This window comes from Rhinopithecus roxellana, chromosome 18 (assembly GCF_007565055.1).
Source record: "Rhinopithecus roxellana isolate Shanxi Qingling chromosome 18, ASM756505v1, whole genome shotgun sequence".
Taxonomy (NCBI): Eukaryota; Metazoa; Chordata; class Mammalia; order Primates; family Cercopithecidae; genus Rhinopithecus; species Rhinopithecus roxellana.
In genome coordinates, this window is record NC_044566.1 from 49029817 (window position 1) to 49049108 (window position 19292).

The following is a 19292-nucleotide window of genomic DNA, read 5'->3' on the forward strand; positions in this document are numbered from 1 at the left end:
AGTGCCTGCTCTGTGTCAGGCACTGTGCTGGACATTTTATACACATCGTAATTTGAGAACAGAGAGAGTTCTGAATAGCAGAATAACTGGCAGAGCTTAGAAGGGGTGACGCTAGTTGGTTTAGAAATTCAAGTGATGAAAAGGAGGTGGGTAACTGACACTGACGTTAGAGGAGGCCCAGCAATAAGGAGTGACATTTAGGTCAGACATGGACACTCTGCAGGGTGCCCAACGGGAAAGGTCTTCAGCTGTTCCTACCTGTATACCTCAGTAATGGCTAATGGTGGTTTTGTGCTGGTTCAAAGCACATTAGTCATAAAGCAGGTCTTTGGTTCATATATGGGATGGGAAGAAAAAGGGAAAAGACCAAAAAGCAATCATGACATCAGGGGTATTTATATCTGCTATCTATCCAGCCCCTCATCCACCCGATTTGAGATGGCAGAAGGCAGTTCTTGGTTAACTCCTATGACCAATAGCCCTGAGCTCCTGTCACACTTGTTTCTAGCTACAGTTGTGCTTATTGTTGTGACCCAGCACATCAGCTGGCTTGGAATGATGACCCTCAGTCATCAAGGAGAAGATGTGTAATATTCAGTGTACTCTTTTAAAGAAGGTAAACACATGGAAAATGTATTCTAGAAAGATGAGTTTCATCTTTTCATTGGATTGGTGATTCCTTGAGGGAAGAAATGATCTCATTCATCTTTACATCCTTTGACATCTAACACAATGTTTTTTACATAGTAGTTAAAATATATGTGACACTAAATAGAATAGAAATAACAAGTTTACGGGAAAATCATATCATATTGTTTAAAGTCCAGTGTTCTTATTCTCAGGAAATTCAACCAGAAATGACACTTTGCCCTCCCCATGCTTGTACCCATTCTCAGACCTCAAAATAATGATGCTTTCATTTATTGAATTAAGGAGTCAATTACTGAAATGTCTTTAGTGAAGAGGATATGTTTCTAAAGCATTTTTCAGGAACACATAACACAGGAAGATATTGTAAAGTGGTGTCACATGATGGATTAATTCCCAGCCATTCTGCATCATATGTGCACGCCTGTTCCTGGATGTTTTTCAGCTCAGGGACTTGGTGCTTCAAGCCTTAAGCCATTGCAACTCCCTGAGCTCAAGAGAAGATTAGACAGATAATACCCAGAGACAAAGACCACAGACATTTCACAGGATGTCTCTACCAGAGGCTTTATCAGAGGATCCTTATATCTACCCATGCCTAACACACACCTCTGAAGATTCCAAACTTCCCTTCAAGAGAATCAGCATCACGCATTAGAAAAAGCAGTAGGGTCTTGAGTCTGCAGGCTGGGACTTCAGCAACTGTATTTACCCTAATTGGTGAGCAGTAACCTCTCTGAGCTTCAGTTTTTATACTTATCTACATGCATAAAATGAGTATTGTAATATTCAAGATTTGCAATATTTGCTCTACAAAATTATTGGTCAGATGATATGAAATAATGTATCTCATATATTTGGGGATTTGGAGGCACTAAACACACATCAAGCCAGGGTTTTTTGTATGACCAGACTAACATTTTTGTAGCTTTGCTCCCATGAATGTATTAACTTACTACCACTGGTAATATTTGAAAATAAGGAAAATTGTAGGGAACTTTTTACTAACAAACTATGCGGTTACAAATAAATTACTTAGGGTATATTCATAACAAGAAAGGAAAAACAGCTTCATTAATAAAGAAGGAAACTCTGTGCACAATAAGCACAAACTCTGTATGTACACTCTTGGCCCAATCCAATACTCTGTGTTTTTTTTAATTTTTAATTTTTGTGGGTACGTAGCAGGTGTACACATTTATGAGATACATGAGATATTTTGATACATGCATACAATGCATAATAATCACATCAGGGTAAAGGGGGTGTCCATCTCTTCAAGCATTTATCATTTCTTTGTTACAAACAATCCAATTATACTCTTAGTTATTTTTAAATGTACAATAAATTATCATTGACTGTAGTCACTCTGTTGTGCTGTCAAATACCAAATACATATATTTTTTGAGACAGGATCTCGCTCTGTCACCCAGGCTGGAGTACAGTGGCACTATCTCAGCTCATTGCAACCTCCACCTCCTGGGTTCAAGCGATACTCCCACCTTAGTCCCCCTAAGTAGCTGGGACCACAGGCATGTGCCACCATACCCAGCTAATTTTTATATTTTTTGGTAAAGATGGGGTTTTCCCATGTGGCCCAGGCTGATCTCGAATTCCTGGGCTCAATGATTCACCCACTTTGGCCTCCCAAAGTTCTGGGACTACAGCCTGAGCCACCATGCCCTGCCATCAAATACTAGATCTTATTCATTCTATCTAATTATATTTTTGTACCCATTAACTACTCCCCTGCTCCCTGCCCCTAGTATTCTTCCCAGTCTCTGGTAATCATTGTTCTAGTCTCTATATCAATTAGTACAATTGTTTTAATTTTTAGCTCCCACAAATAAGTAAGAACGTGAGAAGTTTGTCTTTCCATTCCTGGCTTATTTCACCTAATGACCTCCTTTGCATCCATTTTTGTTGCAGATGACAGGATCTCATTCTCTCTTATGGCTGAATAGTACCCCCTTGTGTAGATGTACCCCATTTTCTTTATCCATTTGTTGTTAATGGGCACATAGGTTACTTCCAAACTGTGGCTATTGTGAATAGTGCTCTAATAAACATGAGATTGCAGATATCTCTTTGAAATTCTGATTTCCTTTCTTTTGGGTATATAACTCACAGTGGGATTGCTAAATCATATGGTAGTTCTATTTTTAGTTTTTTGAGGAGCCTCCAAATTGTTCTCCCTAGTGGCTATACTAATTTACATTCCTAACAACAGTGTGTGTTTCCTTTTTTTCACATCCTTGTAAACATCTACTGTTGCCTTTTGGTTAAAAGACATTTTAACTGGGGTGACATGATATCTCACAGTAGTTTTGATTTGCATTTCTCTGATGGTCAATGATACTGAGAATCTTTTCACATACGTGTTTGCCATTGGTATGTCTTCTTTTGAGAAATGTCTATTCAGATCTTTTGCCCATTTTTTAATTGGCTTATTAGATTTCTTCCTAGAGAGTTGTTTGAGCTCCTTCTGTATTCTGGTTATTAATCCCTTGTCAGATAGATAGTTTGCAAATATTTTCTCCCATTCTTTGGGTTATCTCTTTACTTTGTTGATTGTTTCCTTTGCTGTGGAGAAGGTTTTTAACTTGATATGATCCTATTTATTCATTTTTGTTTTGGTTGCCTGTGCTTATAGGGTATTACTCAAGAAATCGCTGACCAGTCCAATGTCCTGAAGAATTTCCCCAATGTTTTCTTGTAGTAGTTTTACAGTTTGAGCTCTTAGATTTTAGTCTTAAATCCATTGTGATTTGATTTTTGTATATGGTGAGCGATAGGGATCTAGTTTCATTCTTCTGTATATGGATATCCACTTGTTCCAGCACCATTTATTGAAGAGACTGTACTTTCCCCTGATGTATGTTCTTGACAACTTTGTCAAAAATAAGTTTACCGTAGATGTATGGATTTGTTTCTGGGTTCTCTATTCTGTTCCATTGGTCTATGTGTCTGTTTTTATACCAGTGCCATGCTGTTTGGTTATTATAACTCTGTAGTATAATCTGAAGTCAGATAATGTGATTCTTTTGTTATTTTTGCTCGGTATAGCTTTGGCTATTCTGTATCTTTTGTGGTTCCATATAAATTTTAGGATTGTTTTTCCTATTTTTGTGAAGAATGTCATTGATATTTTGACAGGGATTACATTGGATCTGTAGATTGCTTTGTGTAGTATGGACATTTAACCATATTGATTCTTCTAGCCCATGAATATGGAATATCTTTCCATTTTTTGTGTTCTCTTCAATTTCTTGCATCAGTATTTTATCGTTTTCATTGTAGGTATTTTTGTAAAATACATAATTTTTATGTATTTCATTTCATTATAGATATCTTTCTCATTTTTGTGAAATACACAATTTCTGTGGATTTCATTTTATCTGTAGCTGTTGTAAATGGGATTACTTTCTAGATTTCTTTTTCAGATTGTTTGCTGTTGTCATATAGAAACACTACTGATCATTGAATGTTAATTTTGTATTCTGCAACTTTACTGAAATTTATCATTTCTAATAGTTTTTTGGTAAAGTCTTGAGGTTTTTCCAAATATGAGATCATATCATCTGCAACCAAAAAATGTGACTTCTTCCTTTCTAGTTTGGATTCCCTTTATTTCTTTCTCTTGTCTGATTGCTCTGGCTAGGACTTCCAGTTATGTTGAATAACAGTGGTGAAAGTCGGCATTCATGTCATGTTCCAGATCTTAAAGGAAAGGGTGTCAGTTTTTCCCCATTCAGTGCAATACTAGCTGTCGGTTGATTGTGTATGACTTTTATTGTATTGAGGTATATTCCTTAATACCTAGATTTTTGAGGGTTTTTAACATGAAGGGATGTTGAACTTTATCAAATGCTTATTCAGCATCAGTTAATATAGGTTTTATCCTTCATTCTGTTCATATGATGTGTCACATTGATTCATTTGCCTATGTTGAGCTATCTTTACATCCCAGGGATAAATCCCACTTGGTTATGATGAATGATCTTTTTAATGTGTTGCTGAAATGAGTTTGCTAGTATTTCATTGAGGATTTTTGTATCAATGTTCATCAAGGATACTGGCCTATAGTTTTCTTTTTTTGATGTGTCTTCGTCTGGCTTTGGTATGAGGGAAATATCAGCCTCATATAATGAGTTTGGAAGTATTACATCCTCTTCTATTTTTCAGAATTGTTTGGGTAGTATTGGAATTAGTTCTTCTTAAATGTTTTGTAAAATTCAGCACTGAAGCCGTCTGGTCATGAGCTCTTCTTTGCTGAGAGACCTTTTATTTTGGCTTTGATCTCATCACTTATTATTGGTCTGTTCATTTTTTAAATTTCTTTAGATTCAATCTTGGTAGGTTGTATGTGTCTAGGAATGTCTTCATTTCTTCTAGGTTTTCCAATTTATTGGCATATAGTGGCTCATAGTAGCTTCTAATGGACCTTTGAATTTCTGCACAATCAGTTATATTGTCTCCATTTTCATATCAGATTTTATTTATTTGGGTCTTCTCTCTTTTTCTTCGTCTGGCTAAAGGTTTGTCAATTTTGTTTTCCTTTCCAAAAAGCCAACTTGTCATTTCATTGATCTTTTGTATTGCTTTTTTCATTTCAATTTAATTTTATTTCTATTCTGATTATTTATTATTCTACTTTGGGGTTTAAGTTTGTTCTTGCTTTTGTAGTTCATTAGGATGCATCAGTAGGTTGTTTATTTAAAATTTTTCTACTCTTTTGATGTAGGCTGTTACAGCTAAAAACTTTCCTTTTTTAGTACTGCTTTTGCTGTATCCAACAGGTTTTGGTGTATTGTTTTTCTTTTATTATTTGTTTCAATAAATTTTTAAATTTCCTTCATAATTATTCATTGGTCTACTAGTCATTTAGGAGCTTATTGCCTAATTTCCATGTTTTTGTACAGTTTATTGCTCCTTTATTTCTCCCTCCTATTTGAAGGATATTTTCACTGGATATACTTTTCTAGGATAAAAAGTTTTTTCCTATAAGCACTTTAAATATGTCATTTCACTCTCTTCTGGCCTATAAAGTTTCCACTGAGAAGTTTGCCAGCAGACACATTGGAACTCCATTATATGTTATTTCTTTTCTCTTGCTGCTTTTAGAATCCTTTCTTTATCCTTGACCTTTGAAAGTTTGATTAGTAAATGTCTTGGTCACCTTATTTTGGTTACATCTGCTTGGTGTTCTGTAACCTTCTTGTACTTGAATATTGATATCTTTTTCTTGGTTTGGAAAGTTCTATGTTATTATCCCTTTGGATAAACTTACTACCCCGTCTCTCTTTCTCTTTACCTCTTCTTTAAGGCCAGTGACTCTTAGGTTTGCGCTTTTGGGGTTTTGAGGCTATTTTCCAGACCTTATAGGCACGCTTCATTCTTTTTGATGATTTTTTATTTTGTCTCCTTTGTGTATTTTCCAATAAGTTTGTCTCCAAGGTCACTAATTCTTTCTTCTGCTTGATCAATGCTGCTGTTAAGAGACTATAATGCATCTTCAGTGTGTCAACTGCATTTTTCTGCTCCAGAATTTATTCTTGATTCTTGTTAATTATTTCAATCTCTTTGTTAAATTAATTAGATGGTATTCCAAATTCCTTCTCTGTGCTCTCTTGAATTTCATTGAGTTTCCTCAAAACAGATATTTTGAATTCTGTGTCTGAATAGTCACATATCTCTCTCTCTCCCCTGGATATAACCCTGGCGTCTTATTTAGTTCATTTGGTGAGGTCATGTTTTTTTGGATGGTCTTAATGCTTGTGGATATTCGTCCAGTCTGGTCATTGAAGAGTTAGGTGTTTATTGTAGTCCTTATAGTCTGGGCTTGTTTGAACCCATCCTTCTTGGGAAGGCTTTCCAAGTATTTGAAAAGATGTTAGTGTTATAAGTTTTTGGTTCCTGTAGCCATATCTGCATTAGAGGGTACCCCAAGCCCAGTAATGCTGTGACACTTGCAGACTCAGAGCTATCACCTTGGTGGTCTTAGATAAGATCTGGAAGAATTCTCTGGATTACCAGGCAGAGACTCTTGTTCTCTTCCCTTACTTTCTCCCAGACAAACAGAGTCTCTCTCTCTCTCTCTCAACACGGAGCTGCCTGGAGCTGGAAGAGGGGTAACATAAGCATCCCTGTGGCCACCATTATTGGGACTGTGTGTGTGAGACCCGAAGCCAGCACAGCACTGGGTCTTGCCAAAGGCCTGCAGTAACCAATGTCTGGATACCACTTGTGTTCACTCAAGGCCTTAGGGCTCTACAATCAGCAGGTGGTAAAGTCAGCCAAGTTTGTGTTCTTCCTGTTAGGGCAGCAGGTTCCCCCCAGGTTAGAGATGCTGCCCTGGAGCCAGGGCCTAGAGTTGGAAACCTTAGTAGTCTACCTGATGCTGTATTCTACTGTAGCTAAACTGGCACCCAAGTCACAAGGGAAAGTCCTCCTGAATCTTCCCTCTCCTTTCCACCAGCAAAAGAGTCTCTCCTCATGGTCACCGCTGCTCCAGGTCTGCAGTGAGTACTGCCTGGCTACCACCATTGTTCCTTCAAGACCCAAGGGCTCTTCGTTCAACTTGTGGTGGATGCTGTCAGCCTAGAACTCTCCCTTCGGGGCAGTGAACTTCTCTCTGGCCATTGCTGCTCCAGAAATGCTGTGCCAGAGTCAGCACCTGGAATTGAGGATCACAAGAGCCTGCTTGATGCTCTACTCCACTGTGCCACTGTGACGGAGCTGGTTCCTAAACTGCAAGACAAAGTCTCCTTTAATCTTCCCTTTCCTTTTCTCAAGCATAAGGGGTCCTTCCCCATAGCCACTTCAGCTGGCAATATGCTGGGTCACACCTGAAGCCAGCATGTCTCTGAGTCTTACTCAAAGCTCGCAGTGAGTAGTGCCTGGGTCCTACTGCTGATTATTCAGGGTCAAAGTGCTCTTTAGTCAGCATGTAATGCATCACTCAAGACTGGGTCCTTTTCTTCCAGCCCAGAGTGTGTCTAGTAATGTCATTCAGGTGCTAGGGCCTGGAATGGGGGCCTCAGGACTTTGCCTGGTTCCCTTGTCTACTGTGGCTGAGCTAGTATCCAAGTTGCAAGTCCTCAACTTGGACTTGCAAAGTCTTTACTCTTCCTTCTTCTCTTCTCAAGCAGAAGTAAGGAATCTGTCCTAGAGCTGTGAGCTGTGCTGCCTGGGGTTGGTGGAGGGGTGGTACTCGCACTCCTTTGGCTTCCCTGGCTGGTGTTTCACTAGGTCACATGCACCTAGGTCATATGCAGCTAGGTCAAGTCCACTGGCTTTGGGCCCAAAAAAGCACCAGAACTTGTGCAGGAATTGCAGTCCTTTTAGCCTAGACTGCCTTCAAGTTTATCGAGATCTCTAGAGCATTTTAGCCTGAAGTGATGAGGCTTGCTGGAACTCAAGTTCTGACCACTGGGGTGGATGATGTTTCTCTGGTTAGGGCTGGTCTAAATGCTCCCTCTGTAGGTGCCAGTTGAGTTCTGCCTAGTGTTGCTTTCCTCTGTGACAGGGCAGCACTGAGTTTCAATGCAAAGTCCCACTATCACTGTACTCTGCCTTTCCCAAGTGTGTTTAGGGGAGGGAGAGTGCAGTGATGGTGGGATGCACTGCCATGGGATGGGGTAGGGTGGGGTGGCATCAGGAATTCAATATTGTCTTTTATACCCTCTTCAGTGCTTCTTTCAGTGATATGAATTTAAAACCAGGCACTGTGATTTTTGGTTCTTTTGAAGGTGCTTTTTTTGTGTGTGAATAGTTGTCCAATTTTGTGTTCCCAAAGGAAGCATGATTGGTGGAGGCTTCTATTAAGCCTCTTCCCTCTTTTCTCCTAGTTCAATACTTTGATTGTTATCTTAATCACGAACTCTCCCCCGTGCCCCCCGGAATTCTGACCTCTTCCCTCTATCATGTTCACCAAGCTCACGAATGTTCTAGAATTCCCACTTAAATTGAATTAAGGCCCTGTTAACACATTTAAGTGGGTCAGTGACATTCTTTCTCTTTTACTTACCAAAGAGTTATCCTCCATGTATGTGACAGAATAACATGTTTCCTCTGCAGATCCTGATCAGTTTGCTATTTCCTTTAGAGCCTCTGTTAAACTGCTCCTTGGATCCTAAAAAAAGCATTTTACTTTCTAAACAATGTGTTTTTAAAGGGGTCTTCTTAAACATGACCCACAGTTTTAACAAACATTTTTCTATAGTTTTGAACATAGCACATCATATCATCTGTAGTTTAATATTTGTTTTAACAAGTTACAATAAAAATGAAAAACCAGCTTTGTCAAGCTTTTCCCAATTTACTGCTTTGCTGTCTGTGACTTAGAGGCATGTGCAGAGACTGGAGGGCACTGGCAATCCTTGTGTCTTCTGCCCATAGACCATGCAAGTAGAGAGCAGCCCCTGTTAGGAACAGATGGAGTAGATTCAGGATAATGGCCACACTTTCTAAACCACAGAATGTGCTTAGAGCAGTTCTGAAAATGAAGGTTTGGAGCTCTGTACTAGTACTTTCAGTCTGCTTGAGGATAGGAGAAATGTTCACTCATTTAACAAACATTTATCTTGCTCCTATGGTGTGCCAAGCACCAAGGTTCTCTGGAGAAAGCATGGAGCAAAATAGAGAAAAACGCTGCTTCATACAGCATATTTTCTTGTTGGAGGGGGCTGTGTGTTCTTAGGAGGAAAGTGCTGTACGCTAATTTGGCTGTCTTTTTTTTTTTTTTTTTTTTCTTTAAAGGCCTACTTTGTAGTGTTTGCTGATCACAGCTGATTTCAGGCTAGCAATGTGGTATCAATGGATGGGAGCTGGGAAGAGATGAGCACAGTCAGCTGTGTAGAGCTGGGAGACACAAGAGGCAGCCACTGAGCAATTTCAACATGTAAAATATATGTCAGATGGTGATGTGTGCTGCAAAGGGTGATGAGTCAGGGAAGGGAGAATAGGGAATGCTAGAGGAGACTTGCTGTCATACATATGGGCAGGATAGGGCTTGCTAAGCTGGTACCATTCAGAAGGAATGAGAGTTCTAGGCAGAGGGAATAGCAAGTAAGACTCCTGATATGAGAAGAGGCCAGATATATTTGAGGAACAATAGAGAAGCCCGTGGGCCAAAAAAGAGTGAGGAAGAAAGTGAGCAATGGGAGATACAGTGACCCAGACCTACACTGTATAGGCCCCTGCAGGCTAATGTAAGGACTCAGCTTTTTCTCTGAGTAAGATGGGAGACTTTGCAGGGTTTTGAGCAGAAGAGGGACATGTCTGACAAAACATTTTAACAAGACCCAGGTGGCTGTCTCTTGGGAACAGAATAAATAGAGAAAGGGCTAGAAATGGAGAGATTAGTTAGGAGTGGAAGTAATAATCCAGGTGAGAGATGGTTGTGATTTTGACCTGGGTGGTTACATGTGGTTGTAATCTGGATTGATTTTGTGCCAGAGCTAACCAGATTTGCTGATGGATTGGATGTACTGTGTATGACAGGAAGAGGTGAGTCAAAGGTGACTTCAAGGCTTTTGGTTTAGAAGTCTCTTTCTCTCTCTCTCTCTCTCATTCTGCCATGGTAAGACATGCTTTCTTCCCCTTCACCTTCTGACGTGATTGTAAGTTTCCTGAGGTCTCCCAGCCATACTTTCTGTTAAGCGTGTGGTACTGTGAGGCAATTAAACCTCTTTTTTTCATAAATTACTCAGTCTCAGGTACTTCTTTAGAGCAGTGTGAGAACAGACTAATGCATTCCATGAGGATGGGGCATGCTGTAATTTTTACCATTACATTCCTGTTGCCTAGCACAGCACTTGCCTGAGCATAGGCACTTAGTACATGGTTGTGTGAATGTTGTACCTCTCTCCATAGTTTAATTTTTCGAAGTAATAATACTAACTATAAGTAGTTTTAAAAAATAACTGAAAAATAGTATGTCTAAAGTATGTTGTACATCTGCCATTCAGAAAACATTAACACGTGAAACTTATAATTTTTTGACCATATTCTATGCTCTCTATAATGTTGATTAAATTTTGAACACACAGAAAGGATGCTGCTTTATAGAAAAAATAATGATAGGTTATTTTCATCATTTCCATTAAGACTTTGTCATTAAGAGCCATCTCTTGAGTGACTCAGAAATAGAGGTAGGACTTCCATGTCTAAAAGCCAGAAAATATAAACTGGTTTAACTGCATTGCTGCAAAGAGAAAGGATCTGTCCTGCCCACAGGATTAAAGCAGGACGGAAACAGAAGAAACACCCTTCCTAGGAACTTTCTACATACGAGTATTACTTCCTATGATGATTGTCGTTTTTCAGTGGTGAAAAATGGAAGGCCTGTGGTGGTATTAAATGTAGATGAGCAGAGACTGAACTGTTTGAGCAACAGTACACTTCAGTTGTCATGGTACCAAAAAGCTCCCAATAGATCCTTTCCCCTGTCCCCAGATGTTTAAAGTCTATGTTAACATGCCCTAAATGGTGACGGAGCCAGATGTGAATGTATAATGTCATTTTTTTTTTTTTATCTTTAGCAGTTTAGAAAATCTTTTTAAAGCTCGGAGATTGAGTTTAGCTAGCAGTAAGCAAGTGAGAATTTGGTATAACATCTGTGTTTCTGAAGTTTGTATTTTTTAAGCCGTATATGAAAACTCAGTTGCCTTTCCATATGATGCGTTACTTCTACACATTTTGAAGAGGAATTCATAGAAACAATTAATAACAGCATATGTGGTAATTGAGACTACAGAATTTAAAAGGGTCTGTGTAAGTCTTTATTTTCTTGTAACATGGCTTGGGTACCAATTCAGGCTAATAACTGGTAAAGAACAGAAACGAATTTGCAAGTAGCTCCTGAAGTTGACTACTTTAAGAAAAACCTTTCCCTTTATTATAGCTGTTTCAGTAAGTGAAATTGTATATAGGTATTTTCTAAGTGCATTAGATTTTCACTAGTGTTTCAATTGTATAGGATAAAGCTTATGTTAGCCAGTATTTTCTTATGAAAATACCTCTGATGAAAGTGAAAAGTGTTACCCACTTCTTACCATTGGCCCTATGACCCTATGAAAGAATGTTAATTGAGGGCCATGATACATGTTAAAAGAGCAGTTAACTCTTCTTGAGAAAGAACAGTTTTAGTGTTCAATTAATCTGTATGGAGAACGATGAACATAAAAGTCTAATACATAAGAGACCTGCACGTTGTGCACATGTGCCCTAGAACTTAAAGTATAATAAAACAAAGAAATAAAATGTTCATCACAGTTATGTTTTTCTGCTGACTGGAGGATAGAAGAAAAAGGACAAGAGTAAGTTTTCTATAAGGAGATTAGAGTTAGATAATCAAGGAGGAAGAAGAAAACAGGAGACACCAAAGAAAAATGAAATGTAAATAATTCCTTCTACCTGCTATTACTCCACAAACTTCTATTCATCCAGTATGTATACCTCACTTGGGTCCTGGTTTCCCTTCTCACTTAACAGCCTCTTAAAATCTGATACACTAAGCCCCTTTTGATCTAGGTATGCCACTCTTCCCTCCCTGAGGCACCGTCTCTTTCCCTAGCTGTGGGTTCACCCCCAGGGAGCCCTGGTGACTCTGAGGCATCTGAGATCCACACCACTGTCCTTCCAGATCTCCACCCACCTCCCTGATAAACCACCTGAGCCTTTCACCTCTGACAACCTTCTTAGTGCCTGCTAGTTTTTCCCAGACTACTGTCTCAAAAGGAAGTGCATCTAAGGTAAGTCTTTTTTACCTTTGTTTGGAGCTGTGCATTCCGCCAGGTAATCTCTCTGGGCAAAAATTTTCTCTTTGGGGTAATGCTGTTTAATAGAACTTTCTGCAGTGGCAGAAATGTGCTATGTCTATGCTGTCCAATATGGTAACCAATAGCCACATGTGACTACATGGATTTTAATGAATTAAAATGAAATAAAATTAAATATTCAGTTTCTTAGTCATTCCACCCCCATTTCAGATGCTCAGTACCTACATGTGGCTAGTGGCTACCAGATTAGACAGTGCAGCTTTAGAGGAATTCGAGCTTTCGAGCAATGGGTTAAGTCTGGTACCCCACCATGCTTAGATGGGCTGAGAGAAGCCCTGGAAAATCTTGGTCTTGGAGTGAAAGCTGTGGTGATGCAAAGGTATGGCAACTGGAGGCTGTTCATCACCCATGCTCTTTGCAGCAGAGTCTCTTGAAGGAAAACTGGAGCCAGGAATCTCCCTGCTGCCTCATGCACCATCTCCCAATAAATATTGGTTCAACTTTGGTCACGAGGTTTGGAGTTAGGCCTGGGTTTGAATGTTGGCTCTGCTAAGAGTTAGCTATGGGACCATGAGACATTAAGTTCTCTCCCTCTTTGTTTCTTCACTTACACAATGGAGATAATAATACCTCCTTCCCAGGGTTGTTGTGAAAATTCAGTGAGATAATAAAGGGAGGGCAACACAGCACCTGATATATCCTAACCACCTACTATGTAGTAAGCCAAAGATAGATACTGTGGGTTCTGTGTCAGCCTCAACCCCTCTTTCTCAACTTAAACAAAATACTAATTAGCCTTTTGAACTGAAGTGCTAAGTAAACAAAAGAATAATTCAGGAATTGTTGCTACATTGCCTGTAATTTTCAAACACGTTCTTTTATACAAATATAACTCTCCTTATATGAAGATACTATTTTGAGGAATTGTGTGTGGTATGTACAGACTAATCTTTATTCACACTATTACACCAGACAGGAACAGTCCAGCTAACAGTTTTTAAGAAGGGATGACTTGACCTCAGTTTGTAGACCAAAGTAACTTGCTGTTTTTACCACTGCTGTTTATACCTATCACCGAAATGAAAGAATTATACATACCCCATTCCTGGATACCCTGCGTTCCAAATTGTAAAGGGAACTTCTTCCTTTGTAACTTCTTTCTTTGTAATATCTCTGGATGGTGCAGCGACAGTAGAAGGGAAGTATCTGTGCATCTTGGAAGAGTTTCTTTTGCCTTCTTGACTTGTAATCCCTTCACTGCTCCGAGCACAGTGGGGCCTGGCATTGTTGGGCCCAGTAAGAGACAATCACTTAGGTAGGAGCACATCTCCCTGACCTTGTAGAGATACCTCCAGACCTAGAGGGCAAGAGGATTAGACTCTGGCACAAAATCCCAGGTGGCTTTACCTGGATGAACTCCCAGTTTTAGTGTGCTTCATAACTCCATTATTCAATAGCTTCTTTGGTACAAAACAGGTCGTTGTCAATAGAAGAAGGAGGAGAAGTTAAGAAAACTAACATTCACTCCAAGACTTTCCCCAGAAGAAAGCCTGATAAATTGCTTCAAAGGGGATGCCTGTGTGTGTGTGTGTGTGTGTGTGTGTGTGTGTGTGTGTGTGTGTGTGTGTGTGTGTGTGTGTGTGTGTGTGTACAGGGCTTTGGTGGCAGGGTTGGGGTCAGGGAATAGAATTGCAAATCCAAATGGGCCCTCGGGGTGAGGACGCCCTTGTTGGCTACCTCCATGGTTTCGAAGTCCTGCTGAGTATGAACACTCTCCATAACCTCTCCTTAATTCTGTTCACCTCTCAGGTAGGCTTTGAAGGCCTTTTTTGTTTTGTTTTGTTTTGTTTTGTTTTGTTTTGTTTTGTTTTGTTTTGTTTTGTGTTAAGGGTTTCGCTGCAGACAGAGTAACCAAGAAAACAAAGCTGGAGGAGTTGTGGCTGCCTCAGAGACCTAGAAAGACCCTCCTCCAGTGGCCTGTCAAGCTCACTCTGCCCGCTCACCCTCAATTCCAAACTGTTTTATTTCTGATCTCTGATGTAGAGAAGGCTATGGGATCATATATTCATTTTGTTCCTTCTCCCTGAAAGAATGTAGGCCTAAGGATGCATTTTGGGCAAATCAGTAGAATTCTTTCATTGCCGGTGAAATGTTCTCCAAAGCCTGTAGGAAGGTAAACAGATGAGAAGCCACTCCAGACAACAATCTTTGTCAGACTCTAGGCTGCTGGTCTTCTCTACAGTAATTATTAGTGAAATTTTTAATCCAGTCATACAAGCAGTTCTTGGAATTAGTTGGCATTTGTTCTGTTACTATATGAAATACTAGCCAAACATTGCTGCCGAATAACTAACATGATAGTTACTGATATTTTTGAGAACTTCAAGGATGCAGAATACTAAGTAAAACTTCAACAATTTATGAAAGTGTTTTTGCATGGGTATCTGGTAAAGGAATAATTATAAGGCAATACCTCCTTGAGATCCATTTTTAATGTGCCAAAGAATTATTGATTTTATCAGATCCAAATTTGACTTTAGGAGAATTTGTGATAAGCATTAGTGCTTTCAGGGTCTTTCTTTGCAAAGGAGCATAGCAATCTGGCAAATATCAATGCAGTTAAGTTAAATTGGCTTAGTTGAATCATGTAGCCTGTCTTTAGAAAAATCTTAATTTTTTCTTCCTTCCCTCCCTCCATTCTATATTTCATTAAGATAGCATTTGCAGCATAGAAAAATCTATGCCAATAAGTTTTGCATTCTGATGTAAAAACATTGAAAATCCAACCAAACTAATTTTGAGGAATTAACTTAAATCACATTCTAATAGATATTGATATTCTATTATTGACAAGAATAAATCAAGCCATTAGCCTCTAGTGGCCTAATCCTTACTATGATTTTTTTTTTCTTGGAACTTTGTTCTACCCTTTGTGTACTTGTTTTTATTTTTTAAAAAATGCAATGATGGTATTTTACATTATGTGTAAAGCTGCATGAATGTTCCCATAAATTACTTAATCACATATTTTACCTGTCCCAGATGCTCAAGATTTTAAATTACTGCAGTATGTACTAAGTTATGCTTATAAGGACTGAGTGTTTCAGTAAACATATTGACTAGCTGACAAATAGTAACACAATTCTTAAATTCAGAAGTCACTAAATAGTAATATAAGAAGTGTGACTTGTGTACATTCACATTTATATCTAGCCAAAAAGTTGGTCAAATTATTTGTTTTTTTCAACTAAGGCGAATGACTAGGAGCTTGTTGACCACACACGGTGAAAAATATAGAGAGAGTTTTGTGATCATTAGGGGTAACTAGCCCTCTAGAGGGGCTCTGGGAAGCTCTTGTAAGTGGTCCACAGGCTGGCCCTCCAGTCACCCCATTGTGGAGCTGAGTTGTGTGTGGGCTGCTGTGAGAAGGTGTCCCCTGGCACAGGGGTGTTTTAGGGAGGGCATCAAAGCCAGGCTGGTCTTTTGCCTTCAGAGTTTCCGTGGGAAAAGTTACCTCCAACTTCTATTTGCCGACACCAGGATTATCAAATACTCCTTTGGCAGTATTCGTGGATGGGAGCTGTAAGAGGCTGAGACAAAATGCAGGTGGGAGAGGTCTGAGACAAATCTGGCCAAAGCTCCAGTTTTCCCCGGGGTTTGCTGCTCATTCCCAACCCCAATGCTCTTTTTAGAATTGTAATACTTTTAACAAAATATTACATACATATAAAAGAAAGCATGTAACAGGTTATTACATTGTAAGACTAGAAAGACAAACACCTGTGTGTGCACTGCCCAGCTAAAGACCATTGCCAATAAATGGAGTGCCTCCTACGTACTTTTCTCCAGTTTGCTGCCCCTCATCTCTCTCCCACCAAACCTCCTTTCTGTACCTTTTATGTTCTGTCGTATGGTTTTATTCTACATATGTGATCTGTAGACAATATATTGTTTTATGTGTTTTTGAGTTTATATAGAGGGACTCATACTCTTTTTGGCTTTTCTTTTATTCAACATTTTTTCCCTGAGATTTATCTGTGTTAATTTGTGTAGCTACACTTTATTAATTTTCACTGCTGTGAAATATTCCATTGTATGACTATTCAGAAGTTTTTAATGATCTCTTGATCATTTGCATTGTTCATAGTTGGGTTTTTTATTTTTATTTTGCTACTACAAATAATGCTGCTAAGACCTTACATATCTCTGAGACATAGGTGCAAGTGGTTCTCTGGGAAATATATCTGGTCATTGAAATAATTAGCCAGTGGGTATGTGCATCTTCAAATATAATGCTAAATTACTGTGTAAAGTGGTTGTTAAAGTTCAATTCCCACCTGTATTCAATATTCTGTGTTCTTGTCAACATTCGGAAACCACAACTTTTCTTATTTCCCGCAATCTTGAGTATCAAATGATATCTCCTGGTTTAAATTTATGTTTTCCTGGTTCCTCTTTGAGCATTTTAAGTTTTTTGACACTTATGTTTCCTCTTGTTGAAATACCTATTTCTGACATTTGCTCGTTTCTCTATTGGGTTGTCTTTATCTTTTGATACATAGGCATTTTCAATGTTTTTATTTTATTTGATTTGATTTTGAAATGGAGTTTCACTCTGTTGCCCAGTCTAGAGCACAGTGGTGTGATCCTGGCTCACTGCAACCTCCGCCTCCCAGGTTCAAAAGATTCTGCTGCCTCAGCTTCCCGAGTAACTGGGACTACAGGCGCATGCCACCATGCTGGGCTAATCTTTTTTTTGTATTTTTAGTACAGACAGGGTTTCACCAAGTTAGCCAGGATGATCTCAATCTCCTGACCTCGTGATCTGCCTGCCTTGGCCTCCCAGCGTGCTGGGATTAAGGCATGAGCCACCACACCTGGCCCATTTTCAATGTATTCTATGTAACATCCTTTTGGGTTTTATGTTCACCATGTTTGTGGATTAACTTTTCATTTTCTTTATGGTGTCTTTGGATAAAGACAATTTTAATTATGTGTTTCTTCTCATTTTCGATCATCCATGCCTCATAGCCTCTAATTTACATTTTCTGTTTTTTTTTGTCACTCTATGCTGCAATCTGGGGTTACTCCTTCAAGTCTGTTCTAGTTCACTGAATCTTTTTTTCAAGTGAGTTCTAATTTGTGGTGTAACCCATCATTGAGTTTTTTATTTCAAAAGTTTTCTTTTTTATTTATAAAATCATCTGTTTTGTTATTTTTAAAGTCTGACTGGATACTTTTTGATCATTAAAAAATTTTTCCTCTTTCATTTATTTAGCCACTTAGAATATAACAATTTTCTGTTCTATGTCGATTAATGCTAATACCTGAGGCCATCAAGCTTTTAAATTTGTAGCTTGCTGTTGGCTTGGTTCCTCACCTACATATATTAATGTTTGATTGTGAGCTCATACTTGACTGAACTTAATCTGTGGGAATTATGAGGGATGTATATTAAGGATATTATTTTTTTCCAGAATAGACTTACCTATGCTTCATTGGGACACCAGGGCTTCAATAAACAGCGAACTTAGAACAGCTTTTATTTAATTATTTGGCCTGGGCCAGGCATGGTGGCTCATGCCTGTGATCCCAATGCGTTGGGGACAAGATGGGATGATTGCTTGAGGCCTGGAGTTCAAGACTAAACTGGGCAACACAGTGAGACTGAATCTCTCCAAAAAAATGAAAAATAAAAAGTTACCTGGGCATAGTGGCATGCGCCTATAGTGCTGGCTACTTGGAGGTTGAGGTGGGAGAATTGCTTGAGCCCAGAGGTTCAAGGCTGAGTGAGCTATGATTGTGCCATTGCAATTTAGCCTGGGTGACAGAGTGATACCCTGTCTTAATAATGATAATAATTATTATTTGGCCTAGAGTTTTCCTGACACCCCAAGTAATATAAACTTCACACCATCTGAGATCTGGTCTTCTGTTGTAGATTCTAAGGGGAGACAATTATTTTCTTGTTATATTTATCCTGAGAGTGGACAAGGACAGGTAGGCTTCCAATCTGTTTCATCTTCTGCAGGCTATTGGCATTTGGTGCTCTCTTTCACTGAGGGTGAGGCTGTTTCTAGTACCTGTTGAATTTAGGGTCTCAGACTTAACAGCATTACTTTCTGCAGACCCTTTTCTTTTCCTTTTTTTTTCCCCCCATTAATGTCCAAAGCTCTGGATACCTGGTTTGGTCATGTATTTTCCTGCATGGAAGGCCCAGCTTCAGGGTTCGCTTAGCATTCTTATTTTAGTTTGTAGGTTTCATCTTTTGTTAGCTTCCCTTGTTTTCTGGAGAGCTCAACAATGTGTTTACCTGTAAGTTAGTTGTTTATCCATCATGCAAGTGTTTTATGAAAGGAGAGCTTTCCTGAATATTTAGCCTACCAAGGATTAGAAGTCCAAGTCTGTACCAGTGCTCTTTGTCATTAAAATACCACTTCTCCCTCACCCCACCTCTGGCAAGTGCACATGTTTAAGAGACACCAAGACTTGATGATTGAAAACAATCATATCTAAATCTCATCCACTGGTTTTAACATTTTGTTCCATGCTACTGCTGCTGGGGCCGTGGAATGGAGGGTTAAGGTACAAAGTGCCCTGTATCTGCCACATTGGCATCACCAGAGCAGCCCTCTTTTCATCACTCGTTTATTGAGGATCTGAGCAGAATTTCACCTCCTAGAACAAAAACTTGAAACTAGTGTAGTCTATCTGATGCAGTAATGAAGAAATGATGGCTCAGAGGCCATATCTCTAGGAGATAGCGGGAATGAGGCTCCAGTAGGACTTTCAACTTACATTTCAACCTCAACTTCCCTATATTGAAGTGTCAGATCATATTTTAGAAATCATACTGGTCCA

The 19292-nt window shown here is 39.1% G+C and overlaps 1 protein-coding gene across 3 annotated transcripts in view; it reads left to right on the top strand.

The window, feature by feature from the left end:
- The window catches only part of ENOX1 (ecto-NOX disulfide-thiol exchanger 1), a 587079-nt gene that overhangs the window by 175181 nt on the left and 392606 nt on the right, over positions 1-19292 (top strand). The window lies entirely within an intron of this gene.